The following is a 5,837-nucleotide window of genomic DNA, read 5'->3' as shown; positions in this document are numbered from 1 at the left end:
CTCTCCTTGACCATCATCTGTTTCTGTTATTTTATTTTATAATGATTTTTATTTTTTCCATTAGAGCTGGTATACAGTGTTCTGTCAATTTTCTACTATACAGCAGGGTAACCCAGTTACACATACATGTATACATTCTTTTTTCTCACATTATTATGCTCCGTTGTAAGTGACTAGATACAGTTCCCAGTGCTATACAGCAGGATCTCATTGCTTATACATTCCAAAGAAAAATCTGGAATGCTTCACAAATTTGCGTGTCATCCTTGCCCAGGGGCCCTGCTAATCTCCTGTGTATTGTTCCGATTTTAGCATGTGTGCTGCCGAAGCAAGCACTGTTTCTGTTTTTTTAGATAGAATCATCTATTCCATTTATTAGACTCCACAAATAAGTGAAATGCACCCTTTTTAAGCTAGTGATTCAGCAAGTTTTGACAAATGTGCGCACTCAGGAAACTGCCACTGCCATCAAGATATAGAACATTTTCATCACCCCCCAAGTTCACTTGGGCGTCGTCTCAGTTATCCCATGCACCACCCACTCCACAGCCCAGGCCACCACTGCCCTGCTTGCCAGCCAAGAGATCAGATTTATTCTTTCTAAAGTTCACGCAGATGCAATTGTACTTCATCTTCAATTTTATATATTAACTAATGCTTTAAATATGATAGGAGTCCCATCCATTGAATTATGGCAAAAATCCTCAGTGAAATGGATGGTGATTTTTTGATAGGAATAATTTCCTCTGAATTCTTACTTCATGATTCTGTTAAATTTTTTTTTTAACTAAATGTATTTTTCTTGGTAAAATAGCTCTCTTACTCTAAAGCAGTATTTTCTTTTCCATAAGTACAGTAACTCTGTAAAAGTTCTATTACTGTTTTAAGGGTTTGATATTTGCCTTCTCATTTTTGGTTTCTGATGAGGAAATCACTTGGTTACTTTAGAATCTGGGTTCGTACTTCTTTTCCAAGCAAGCAGTCAGGATTGTTTATAGAACAGGTGTGGATGAACGTTAAGTAGGACATTTTGGCAGGATTCCCAGATAGGGTATATGAAAAAGATTTTTAAACAAGTCCTGACCTCTCCCAAGAGATGTTGCTTCAAAGAGAAGAAAACTACTCTAGTATGGGGTCAGGTATAGGGTTATATGGCCTATCTGACATGAATGACATTACTGAAGAGGTAGAATTTAAAAATGTGCGCACCTCATGTTTGCAAATATTCCGTCTCTACACCTTCCAGCTTTACTACATCTGGGATACTGGCTGTTACTGGTTGCAGGTGTGTTTGGACAATTGATTCTGGAAAAGGAAGTTACAAAGTGTGTCTCAGGTGAAGAGTCATTGTGACCGCATTCTAAATTTCCTTCTCAGTAAAGTCACACATCTTTTACCTCTGATTTGTTTGGCTCACCTTAATACACAGAAAAAAAATATAAAAAAGTGTATCTGAACTCTTAGATCTTATGTTATTGTGTCACTGTTTGCCAAAGGCTGTTATGTAGGGTTCAGGATGGAGGGTGAGCAGCTTCTCTAATCTGAGAGTCGTGAGTGCCAACACAGTTCTAGAAGGCAAACACCAAATCATGTCTAATTACAGGGCCATAGCGAAGAGCATTTTTACCTGCTCATTTAAAGAAACCCGGCTAAATCCTCTGGGCCCTCATCGAGCATCAAAGACTTTTTCAGGAAAATGACAGTTCTCAGAAGTAATCTGAAAATTCCAGCTTCCAAGAAAATGACCATTTCCAACATTAACTGTCAAAACTACTTAAGTTGAGACAAACAAACGAAAATGGAAACATGGGTGACAGAGGTGTGAAGTAAAAAGTTGGCAGTGCTCAAGTAGGTTGCTCTGAATAAAGGCAGTGTGAGGTGAGATTTACACCTGCAGCCTGAAGTCATCTGGGTGAGGGGCTGGGTACAGAGTCGCCATTCCCCCAGCAGTGTGTGTTGTCAGATCAAACCTCCGGGGGAACTGTGTGTGTGTGTGTGTGTGTGTGTGTGTGTGTGTGTGTGTGTGTGTGTGTGTGTGTGTGTGTGTACGCGCGCGCACTGCCCATGAAAACTTCTCTTTGGGATAATTTCGTGCTTTGGATTCTCTTTCTGACGTGTCTTCTCTGTCAGCCAACCTGGCTGGGGAGTGGATGAGCCAAACTTTCTCTTCTCTTTGGAAGCTGGGTTCTCCAGGTAGAAATGGCTCAATGGAATGGAGAGGAGCTTGCTGTGGCTAAAAGGAGAGGGAAAAACCTTCCAGCCTACAGAGTCTCCCCACATGGCAGCGCTTCCATTTCCACTGCTTTAAACTTTCCGTAAGAACTCTGTGGCCCTCAATACCACTGTCTTTCTATGCACATCGTGTGGGGACCGTCACTTTGTCCCCCAGATCCAGGCGCTCAGTGGGGATTTCTTAGCATCATACATTAGTGACACCACAACTGGGTTTGTCAACTTTGTTTATTAAGGATCTGTTAACGTTTAGATAAAAGACATTCACTACTGAAAAGAATTTTTGAAGAATGTGAATAAAATGGATTAAACACCTGGATTTGAATCCTGATTCTACCACTGTCTAGCATGTGGCCTTAGGTGGTTTAACTCGCCTAACCTTCACATTACCTGTCTGTAGAATAAAAGTAACAATACTTCATAGGGTCATTATGAGGGTAAGAGTGGACAATGAACATGAAACTTTTACTACAATGCCTGACATGCAGTCAACACTCAGAATGCAATGGTAGATGTTAATACCATTGTTATTATTTCAGCTCTAGACATTTAGGAAGTCACCAGAATGGACTTAAGCTTTCTGAGGTCATAGTGATCCTCAGGTGAAGCATTCGCACAGAGCAGAGTCTGGTCTTTAGTGCATCCCCAGGACCAATTGTGGTGTATAGGGTCTGGGTCCTTGTGGCATCACTGTTGTGAAGAAAGTGGACTTATGGACACCGGGCAGTAGAGGGTGGGAGGCAAGAAATACTTTTTCACTCAATAGTGGGCTTTGGGGTAACATAATGGCATAGTCTGCTTTTGATACGTCTTTTTTAATGTATGAAGCTGGGTGATCAGGTATTATAGAAAAATATTCCAGCAGCCTGAAGGAACTAAAAAAGCTATAGAGAAATCATTAAAAGAATGTATCTTAGTTTCCTGAATATATTTAATGTAAACTGATGTAGTTCAGAACATGATTTACAAGTACAATAACAGCTGCCGTATTTCACACTTTACTTATATTTTTATCATCATTCTCATGATTCATTGTAAGGCAATGCTGTAAGTATGAAGATGCTGTTAAAAATCTGAAGCATGGAAGCGGCAGCATCTGGATTAGGATCCCTATCTGTAGACCTTAAAACTCAGGCACTTTTCACTCTACCATACCCTTGGTTTCTCAGAAAATGTCAAAACTCCAGAGCATGGGAGCCCTGGCCCTGGGGACAGATGAGTTACTGTGACCATGTTAAGTTGTCCCAGTAACTCTGGCACTGGGATTCTGGAAGGGCTTTGTTGTCATTTTTGGCTGAGACCCCCAACACATAATAAATGTTTCCACTAAATGTCACTTGAAATGATGATCATCTTCAGAGTATCTAGAAAATGAATGAGAAGAACATCACCAGCAAAGAAACTCTAGACCCAGGTCAAAAGGCATTTACTACAGACCAAATAAGCAGACATGGATACTTCTGAAATTATGATTAACAATGAAATAAATTGGTAAAGAGCTTCCTGAAGGTCACTGTGGATCATTTGCAGATATAAAGGCAAAAACTTACTGCAAATAGTAATAAAAGTCCTAATGTAACATAGACGGTGGAGCTTTGTGTTCAAAATAATGTTTTATAAATATTTTTTCATTATATGAGTTACATTTGTCCACAGCATTTTGGGTTTTTTTTTTTTCTTTAAAATATTCCAAGTTAAAGCATTGGCCTGAAGAGCCCCTTTCCTGAAGAAGCAGGTTCATGGGCTTACGTGTCCCCGGAATTTGGTCAGGTTCAATGGAATGCGGTGCGTGAAACAGGGGTCCATCCTCCATAGGCTGTGCTGCCTAGAACTTGGGGGGGGGGGGCTGATCCAAGAAGTAGGTTCATGGGGAAGACTTTCAAATAAAAACCAAGAAGACTCTCCAACCAATTTATTTGTTGGAGAGAAAGAGAAAAGGGAATGAATCAGGGTGTAAAGCAAAGGTACAGAGTCCCAGGAAGATGGGCGAGAGCCAGTGGATGCTGAGTAGTGGCCAGTTGGGGGAGCCTGAGGAGTCACCTGAACTCAAAGAGACACCTGCAGCCCTGTTTAGAGGAATGTAAGCTCCAGGCCCTGGTGGTCAGAGGAGAGGTGCCAACGACCTGAACAGCAGGGAGGGTTTCTGGGAGCTCTTGCTGGACAGCTGACCCCCAACAAGGCCACAGCAATTGATTAGTTCTCACGATTCTGCTAGTTTGCAATCTGCCTGGTTCTTTCGCTGATTGCAGATGGCTCATCAGGGGCCTCACCCACAAGTCTGGCAGTTGGTGCTGTGTGTTGACTGAGGCAGCTCGGCTCTCCTCCATGTGGTCTCTCAGCCCCCAGGAGGCCATACCAGCTTCTTCAGAATATACTGGCTTCAGGCTTCCAAGAGAGCAAGTGCAGAATCTGCAAAATCTTTCCAGTATTAGGCTTTGTAATGGATAGGATGTACCTTCCCTTGTGCTCTATGGGTCAAAGACACAGAGTCCAGACTCGAGGGGGGTGGAGAAATTACCTCTACCTTTAGATGGGAAGAGAAGCAGCACATTGAAGAGGACCATGGATGCTTAATACATGGAGCCTTTGTTTTCATGTGGCTCAGTTCTTTGGGGATTTACATTATGTCACATAGATAATCCTGATTTTTTCTTCTTATTTTCTTGATATTATATTAGCCCTTTCAAAAATTATTCAATAAGCTTTTATTACATACCTATTATATTCCGCATTGTGCTAGACGCTGGGGATATGATGGTGATTAAGACCAGCCAATTTTTTGTTCCTGTCTTCAAGGAATTTTCTCTTTCTTACCTAGAAAATGAGAAGAACAGTATCTGGATGAGGTAGGAAGGGAGAGAATGACAGCAAGACAGAGCACGGGAGGAAGGAGGGCTGTAGAAAGCCCATGACATGGGAAGGTGGGTTGGAAGGGAAGTAGGATTACACCATTGGATTTTCCCCAAAACTACCTGTAAGGGAGAACTTGATTCTTGCAGACTTGAACTTAAGTTTTCTTTTTTCAGGAATAATCTGACTTCCAAGAAAAGAAAGTTCAGTGCTGGGAGTCTTTGGTTCTAGTGGGAAGCAGTTTTAATGTTCTGGAAGACCTCCTAGAGACAGGAAATGTCCAGTGATGACCCAGAACTACAGGAAGCCCAACAGGGGTCATCCATGCCATCTGCCAAGCTCAGGGGCAGCATCAAGCCTGTCCATTTAGACAATTGTGCTCCAAGCCCACCTGAAGGGATCTTCCATGTGCATGCGGCCATGGTGGCTCCTGAGCCTGGTGGGAGGGAAGAGCCTCCTGCACTGGCAAGTCTCATTGCTGCAGATGTGTCATCTGTCACTTGTCTGGCCCACAGTTGCCCACCCCCTCCCCCACATATGCCATCATGGGAGGAAAAACAGACAACAGAGTCAGCTCTGTTCACCCCTTTGTTTAGCAGAGATGGCTGGCAGGGTGCCAGCCACCCAACTACAAACAACCAGGACTGAAAACAAGCAAAATCTCATAGTCTCTCCTATCTCCTGCCTTATGTTGTGAATAGAAGTCTTGGGAAAAGTACTGTCAGCTGGCACAATTGGGTTTATTACCTTTTAAA

The 5,837-nt window shown here is 42.4% G+C and overlaps 1 non-coding gene across 1 annotated transcript; it reads right to left on the bottom strand.

Moving 5' to 3' along the window:
* Positions 1-229: 229 nt before the first annotated feature.
* Positions 230-336, bottom strand: LOC125130198 (U6 spliceosomal RNA). The gene has a single exon (XR_007135693.1). It is a non-coding gene; the product is annotated as a U6 spliceosomal RNA (small nuclear RNA).
* Positions 337-5,837: the final 5,501 nt, after the last annotated feature.

Source organism: Phacochoerus africanus, chromosome 6 (assembly GCF_016906955.1).
Source record: "Phacochoerus africanus isolate WHEZ1 chromosome 6, ROS_Pafr_v1, whole genome shotgun sequence".
In the NCBI taxonomy this organism is placed as follows: Eukaryota; Metazoa; Chordata; class Mammalia; order Artiodactyla; family Suidae; genus Phacochoerus; species Phacochoerus africanus.
The sequence above is the reverse complement of the archived record's forward strand: the minus strand, read 5'-3'. Positions and strand labels throughout refer to the sequence as shown.